The sequence below is a fragment of the Aotus nancymaae genome, unplaced genomic scaffold (genome assembly GCF_030222135.1).
Source record: "Aotus nancymaae isolate 86718 unplaced genomic scaffold, 86718_ANA_hifiasm-v0.15.2.pri h1tg000028l, whole genome shotgun sequence".
NCBI lineage: Eukaryota > Metazoa > Chordata > Mammalia > Primates > Aotidae > Aotus > Aotus nancymaae.
The window spans coordinates 29,953,322-29,962,176 of record NW_026988441.1 but is presented as its reverse complement, the minus strand read 5'-3'; positions in this window follow the sequence as shown (position 1 = coordinate 29,962,176).

The window sequence follows — 8,855 nt, the reverse complement described above, 5'->3', positions numbered from 1 at the left end:
TTTTTTAATTTCTTTTTTTTTTTTTTTTTTTTTTTGGTACCAGTAAGGTTTCACTATGTTGCCCAAGCTAGAATGCAGTGGCTATTCACAGGCACAATCACAGCTGACTACAGCCTTGAACTCCTGGGCCCCAGAAATCTTCCTACCTCAGCTTCCTTAGTCGCTGGACCTATAGCTGCCTGCCCAGCTTAGATTTTTATTCTATGCATCAGTGTATATCAGTGTATAGAAATAGTGGTGTTATTTAAACAAAAGGGGTCATCCTATATCTGCTGCTTTTTGCTATTTGTTTGTTTTTAGACAGTCTTGCTCTGACACCCAGGCTGGAGTGCAGTGGTTTGATCTCGGCTTACTGCAACCTCTGCCTCCCAGCTTGAAGCGATTCTTGTGCCCCAGCCTCCCAACTGTATTTTTTCTTTTTCTTTTCTTTTTTTTTAATTACCTTATTAGACTCAATATTCATTGGTAGCATAGCATCCCAACTATCTAGGACTATAGACACATGCCACCACGCCTGGCTAATTGTTATATTTTTACTAGAGACAGACAGGGTTTTGCCATGTTGACCAGACTGGTCTCAAACTCCTGACCTCAAGTGATCCACCTGCCTCAGCCTCCCACAGTGCTGGGATTACAGGCGTGAGCCACTGCACCCATCCATCCTTTTAAATTTAATACATATAGCCCAGAACTCCTAGACTCAAGTGATCCTCCCAGTCTACCTCAGCATACCAAATAGCTGGGACTACAGGTACATGCCACTGTACCTGGCTAGAAGTCATTTCCCATGAATACTTGGAGATCTGCCTTATTGGAGATGATGTCAAGATCATATACAGTATGTTATCATAGTATGACATATCTATCTCAGATAACATGGTGGCTCAGCCAAGATTGCACCATTGTATTCCAGCCCGGGCAAAAAGAGTGAAATTCCATCCCCCCCCCAAAAAAAAAAATCTCAGCACTTTGGGAGGCTGAGGCAAGTGTATCATTTGAGGTCAGGAATTTGAGACCAACCTGGCCAACATTGTGAAACCCCGTCTCTACTAAAAAAATACAAAAATTGGTCAGGTGCAGTGGCTGACACCTGTGATCCCCACACTTCAGGAGACTAAAGCGGGCAGATCACGAGGTCAGGAGTTTGAGACCAGCCTGGCCAATATGGTGAAACCCCATCTGTACTAAAAACTAGCTGGGTGTGGTGGTATGCACTTGTAGTCCCAGCTACTCAGGAGGCTGAAGCATGAGAATTGCTTGAACCCAGGAGGTGGAGGTTGCAGTCAGCCGAGATTGCACCACTGCACTCCAGCCTGGGGACTAGAGGGAGACTGTTGTCTCAAAAAAAAAAAAAAAATGACACAAATTAGCCAAATGTGGTGGCACACACCTGTAGTACCAGCTACTCTGGAAGCTAAGGCACGAGAATTGCTTGAACCCAGGAGATGAAGGTTGCAATGAGCTGAGATTGTGCCACTGCACTCTAGCCTGGGTGACAAAGCAAGATTCTGTCTCAAAAACAACAACAACTAAACTAAACTGGAAAAGGAAGGGAAAAGAAAACCTGGAGTTGTTCCTTTGGCTACATACATGTAGATCTGTAAGAAAAGTAATGTAGACCTCCAGGGAATGGAGGAATGGTACTGTTGAAAAAGGAATGTCCCACGAGTGTTATCATGGCAAAACTGGAGTAGTCTACAATATTACCCAGCATGCTGTTGGCATTGTTGTAAATGAACAAGTTAAGGGCAAGATTCTTGCCAAGAGAATTCATGTACATATTGAGCACATTAATAACTCTAAGAGCTGAGACAGCTTCGAAAGGCCTGAAGGAAAATGATCAGAAAAAGAAGGAAGCCAAAGAGAAAGGTACCTAGGTTCAACATAAGTGCCAGCCTGATTCACCCAGAGAAGCACACTTTGTGATAACCAGTGGAAGGGAGCCTCAGCTGCCCAAACCTATTCCCTGTTAATTCATGGCTTAATAGATGTGAAAAAACAAAAATAGGCCAGGCATGGTGGCTCATGCCTGTAATCCCAGCACTTTGGGAGGCCAAGGTGGGTGGATCACTTAAGGTTAGGAGTTCAAGACCAGGCTGGCCAACATAGTGAAACCCAGTCTCTAGTAAAAATACAAAAATTAGCCAGGCAAGATGGTATGCACCTGTAATCCCAGCTACTTGGGAGACTGTGGCAAGGAGAATCACTTCAACCTGGGAGGTGGAAGTTGCAGTGAGCCAAGATCATGCCACTGTACTCCAGCCTGGGTGATGGAGTGAGACACTGTCTCAAAAAAAAAAACTAAATAAGAAATAAAAGACCAGTGGACTATTAAAAAAAAAAAAGTAACTGGACACAGTGGCTCTAACCTGTAACCCCAGCACTTTGAGAGGCCGAGGCAGGCAGATCATGAGGTCAGGAGTTTGAGACCAGCCTGACCAACATGGTGAAACCCATCTCTACTAAAAACACAAAAAATTGGCTGGGCATGGTGGTGAGCTGCAGTAATCCCAGCTACTCAGGAGGCTGAGGCAGAAGAATCACTTGAACCAAGGAGGTAGAGGTTGCAGTGAGCTGAGCTCACGCTACTGCACTCCAGCCTGAGTGAGAGAGTGAGACTCCGTCTCAAAAAAAAGAAAAGGAAAAGCAAGGATTAATATATATAGCATGGTCAGCTTTGAAAATGCCAGAGAGGCCAGATGTGGTGGCTCACACCTGTAAAACCAGCACTTTGGGAGGCTCAGGTGGGTGGATCACTTGAATCCAGGAGTTCGAGACCAGCCCGGACAACATGGCTAAATGCCATCTCTACAGAAAATACAAAAGAAATCAGCTAGGTATTGTGGCACATGCCTGTCATCCCAGGGAAGCTGGGGTGGGAGGATCACAAGAGCCTGGGAGGCAGAGGTTGCAGTGAGCCGAGACAGCTGCTTCTTCACTCCAATCTGGGCGACAAGAGTAAGACCCTGTCTCCAAAAAAAAAAAAGAAAAAAGAGGCCGGGCTCAGTGGCTCACACCTGTAATTGCAGTACTTTGGAATCCTCCAACTGAGGCAGAAGGATCACTTGAGGTCAGGAGTTTAAGACCAGCCTAGCCAACATAGTGAAACCCCATCTCTACAAAAAAATTAAAGAATTAGGCCACACATGGTAGCACACTGAATATCCCAGCTATTCAGGAGGCTAAGGTAGAAGTATCACTTAAGCCCAAGAGTTTGAGGTTGCAGTGAGTTATGATTATGCTACTACCCTCAAGCCTGGGTGACAGAGTGTGACCCCTATTTTTTTTTTTTTAGACGTAGTTTCACTCTTGTTGCCCAGGCTGGAATGCAATGGCATAATCTCGGCTAGGCGTAATCTCGGCTCATCAAAATCTTTGCCTCCAGGTCCAAGCGATTCTCCTGCCTTACCCTCCTAAGTAGCTGGGATTACCGGTGTCCACCACCACACCCAGCTAATTTTGTATTATTTTTAGTAGAGATGGGGTTTCTCCAGCCTGTTGGTCAGGCTGGTCTCAAACTCCTGACCTCAGGTGGTCCACCTGCCTTGGCCTCTCAAAGTGCTGGGATTCACAGGCATGAGCCACTGCACCTGGCCTTCCCCTATCTCTTAAAAAAAGAAAGAAAGAAATGAAAAGAAAATGCTCAAGCCACAGCCACACATACATACACACACCCACGAATGTAGATGATAATTCTTTTTTTTTTTTTTGAGACGGGGTGTTTCTCAGTTGTCCAGGCTGGAGTACAGTAGTGGAGTCATAGCTCACTGCAGCCTTGATCTTCCAGACTCAAGTTATCCTCCCAGTTAGGCCTCCCAAGTATCTGGGACCACAGGCATGTGCCATCATGACCAGCTAATTTTTTTTGGTAGAGACAGGTCTCACCATGTTGGCCAGGCCGGATGATGCTTACAAACTACAGAATGTAAAACAAGCAATGCCATTGTGTCTACCTAATGATCTCATTTTTATGTAGATTTCCAAAGCAGACAAAAACAGACAATAAGTTTATTTTAGGGAAGTAAAACTATTAAGGAAAAATAAGCAAGTAATTGCCACTGGTTGCCAGAGGCAGTTATTAAGTGATGAACAGGTTGGATCGGGTTGGTGGATTTCTGAGGTGTAGACAATGTTCTATTTCTTTTTAAAATTTATTTTTGAGATCAAAGACCCATTACAATCATGCTATGTGCTTAAAAAACAAAATTGGCAGGCCAGGCACAGTGGCTTACACCTGTAATCCCAGCACTTTGGGAGGCCGAGGCAGGCAGATCACCTGAGGTTGGGAGTTGGAGACCAGCCTGATCAACATGGAGAAACTCCATCTCTATTAAAAATACAAAATTAGCCGGGTATGGTGGCACATGCCTGTAATCCCAGCTACTTGGGAGGTTGAGGCAGGAGAATCGCTTGAACACAGCAGGCAGAGGTTGTGGTGAGCCGAGATTGTGCCATTGCACTCCAGCCTGGGTGACAAGAGTGAGACTTCATCTAAAAAAGAAACAACAGGCCAGGCGCGGTGGCTCAAGCCTGTAATCCCAGCACTTTGGGAGGCCGACGCGGGTGGATCACGAAGTCAAGAGATTGAGACCATCCTGGTCAACATGGTGAAACCCAGTCTCTACTAATACAAAAAAATTAGCTGGGCATGGTGGCGCGTGCCTGTAATCCCAGCTACACAGGAGGCTGAGGCAGGAGAATTGCCTGAACCCAGGAGGCGGAGGTTGCGGTGAGCCGAGATCATGCCATTGCACTCCAGCCTGGGTAACAAGAGCGAAAATCCGTCTCAAAAAAAATAAAAAAGAAACAACAAATTCTCAGGCAGACCCCCTGAGTACAAAAATTTGTTTTAATTTAAAATATTTTAAATGGGCAGGGCACAGTGGCTCACACTTGTAATTCCAGCACTTTGGGAGGTTGAGGCAGGTGTATCACTCCATCTCTTTTTTTTTTCTTTTTTTCTTCACTTAATATGCCTACAGATCTCAGAAAAAAACAAACAAAAAACCTCAAGGGACACAATAATCAAAACAATCTTGAAAAAGAGGAACAAAGTTGGAGGAGTCACACTTCCTTACTTTATTTATTCATGTATTTATTATTATTGCAATGGAGTCTCACTCTGTTGCCCAGGCTGTAATGCAGTGGTGCAATCTCAGCTCACTGCAACCTCTGCCTCCCGGGTTCAAGTGATTGTTCTGCCTCAGCCTCCTGAGTAGCCAGGATTACAGGCATGCACCACCATACCCAGCTAATTTTGTATTTTTAGTAGAGATGGGGTTTTGCCATGTTGGCCAGGCGGGTCTTAAACCCCTGCCGATGACCTCAGGTGATCTGCCCACCTCAGCCTCCCAAAGCGTTGGGATTACAGGCATGAGTCACTGCACCTGGCCTTGTATTTATTCATCTATTTATTTTTCTTGAGTAGGGTCTCTGTGACCCAGGCTAGAGTGTGGTGGTGTGATCTCAGTTCACTGCAACCTCCACCTTCTAGGCTCAGGTGATCCTCCTATCCCAGCCTCTCCACTAACTGGGACTTCAGACAAGTGCCACAATGCCCAGCTAATTTTTTGTATTTTTGGTAGAGAATAGGTTTCATCATGTTGCTCAGGCTGGTCTCCCATCTCCTGAGCTCAGGTGATCCACCTGCCTCAGCCTCCCATAGTGCTGGGATTACTGGCATGAGCCACTGTGCCTGGCCCACTGTTGTATTTGAGTGAGTTAAGGAATGTGTTACATTTTGAGATTGAATTATGAGTTTTTTATTATGTTGGTGACCGAGAGGTGGCTAATGCTTAAAATTTTCTCAGCCCTTAAGATTAAGTTAGGTGGTCTTTTATACTCTAGTTTTGAAGGGGAGGGGGAACGTAGCTGAAGCAAAGTTTTCATAAAAGCAGAGTAAGTAAAGAAGTTAAAAGATAAACTGGTACATGAGAAATAAAACAGTCCCAGGTGCGAGGGGGTAAAGTTGTCATGGAAGACATACAACTTATAGATAATGGGGGCTCTGGGCGCTCAACAGCACCTGCATTCCCAGGCTCTGCTGGTACTTAACTCGGCCTCTTATCAACAAATGCATTCCTGGAGGTGCCCAGTGTGAGCCTGCCCCAGCTACATACTATAGTTACATACTTAATGGTGGAAAAATAACTAAAATGAAGAAGCTAAGATGGAGTCTGTCCGGCTCAAAAAGCTAACATAAAGCCTGAAGAGCTTTTAGTCTGAGAAACAGAGAGTTAGTTTTAGCTAGCAAAAAGCAGGTTATGACACCACTTCCAGTTGGGTTTTTCTTGTTTGTTTGTTTGTTTTTTTTTTGAGACAGAGTCTCATTCTGTTGCCTAGGCTGGAGTGCAGTGGTGCCATCTCAGCTTGCTGCAACCTCCGCCTCCTGAGTTCAAGCAATTCTCCTGCCTCAGCCTCCTGAGTAGCTGGGACTACAGGAGCGTGCCACCATGCCTGGCTAATTTTTTGTATTTTTAGTAGAGACGGGGTTTCACCATGTTGACCAGGATGGTCTCGAACTCCTGACCTCAGGTGATCTGCCCGCCTCGGCCTCCCAAAGTCATGGGATCACAGGCTTGAGCCACCGCACCCAGCCAATTTTTTGTATTTTTAGTAGAGACCAGGTTTCACCATGTTGGCCAGGCTGGTCTCGAACTCCTGACCTCAGGTGAGCTGCCCGCCTCGGCCTCCCAAAGTCATGGGATTACAGGCTTGAGCCACTGCTCTCAGCCTGTCCAGCTAATTTTCATATTTTTAGTAGAGATGGAGTTTCACCATCTTAGTCATGCTGGTCTCCAACTCCTGGCCTTAAGTATCCGCCTGTCTCAGTCTCCCAAAGTGTTGGGATTACAGGCATGAGCCACTGCCTGATTTTAAATCTTACTTCAAAGCACAGTGACATAAGGATAGATATGTAGAATAGAGTAGAGCTGACGGTCTAGAAGTAAACCATGTAGTTATGGTCAACTGACTTGACAAGGGTGTCAAGACCATTCAATTGGGAAAGAACAGTCTCTTCAACAAGTAAGTGTTTAGACAACAGCATAAGCCACATGGAGTAGAGTGAAGTTGGATCCTTACCTTACACGTATATAAAAATTAACTCGGCAAGGGGCAGTGGCTCACACTTGTAATCCCAGCACTTTGGGAGGCCAAGGTGGGAGGATCACTTGACATCAGGAGTGTGAGGCCAACTTGGCCAACATAATGAAACCCCATCTCTAGTAAAAATATAAAAAGTAGCCAGATGTGGTGGCACAGTTCTGTAATCCCTGCTACTGGGGAGGCTGAGGCCGAATTACTTGAAGCCAGGAGGTGAAGGTTGTAGTGTGCCCAGATTGCACCACTGTACTCCAGCCTGGGTAACAGAGTGAGATTCCATCTCAAAAAGAAAAAAGAAATTAACTTGAACTACAGATCTCAGTATGAGCTAAAACTATTAAAGTATTAGAATAAAACATAGAGGTAAATTTTTTTTGAGATAGGATCTTGCTCTGTTTCCCAGCTGGAGTGCAGTGGTACAATCTTGGCTCACTGCAGCCTCTGCCTCCCAGTTTCAAGCAATTCTGCCTCACCCTCTTGAGTAGCTGAGATTACAGGTGCGCCATCACGACCGGCTATTGTATTTTTAGTAGAGACAGGGTTACACCATGTTGGCCAGGATGGTCTCTATCGCCTGACCTCATGATCGCTCACCTTGGCCTCCCAAAATGCTGCGGTGGGAGGATTGCTTGAGCTTGGGAGGGGAGGTTGTAGTGAGCTGAGATGGCGCCACTGACCTGCAACCTGGGTGAGAGAGACCCCATGTCAGAAAAATAAAAATTAAAGGTCAGGTGCCGTGGCTCAAGCCTTTAATCCCAGCACTTTGGGAGGCCGAGGCAGGTGGATCACGAGGTCAGGAGTTCGAGACCAGCTTGACCAATATGGTGAAACCCCATCTGTGCCAAAAGTACAAAAATTAGCCGGGTGTGGTGGCACGTGCCTGTAATCCCAGGTACTCAGGAAGCTGAGGCAGGAAAATCACTTGAACCCGGGAGGCGGAGGTTGCAGTGAGCCAAGATTGCGCCATTGCACTCCAGCCTGGGCTACAGAGTGAGACTCCATTTCAAATAAAAAAAAGAAAAATTTAAAAAGCTGCCTATAGAATGTATATGGCCATTGGTGTGTCACAGACTTGCATGTTATTTTGGGGACCCATCTTTGCTGTGTGACCCTGAAAGTTACTAATTTCCCGGTCCAGTTTCTCTGCAAATGGGAGAAGTAACTGATAAATATTAGTTCTCCTCCTTTAAATAAGCTTGCAATTTCTGTCATTTTTTCAAAACATAAGAACACTCCATTTGTGTGACACAAGTATTCCTCATCTTGGAGAATGAGGGTGTGGTTTAACCCTAATTGTGGGACTAAAGTAATGCATGAAGGTTGGGCACAGGGGCTTGCATCTGTAGTCTTAGCTACTTCAGGAGGCTGAAGCAGGAGGATTTCTTGAAGCCAGGAGTTCAAGACCAGCCTCTACAAAACATTTTTTTTTTTTTTTGAGATGGAGTCTTGCTCTGTTGCCCAGGCTGGAGTGGAGTGGTACCATCTGCAACCTCTGCTTCCCGAGTAGCTGGAATTACAGGCATGTGCCACCAATGCCTGGATAATTTTTGTCTTTTTAGTAGACACGGGTTTCATGATGTTGGCCAGGCTGTTCTCAAACTCCTGACCTCAGGTGATCCAACTGCCTTGGCCTCCCAAAGTGCTGGGATTATAGGAGTGAGCTACCATGCCTAGCGCTACATGAAGACTTTTAAAAATTAGCTGGGCATGGTGGTACCCTCCTGTAGTCCCAGCTAATCAGGAGGCTGAGG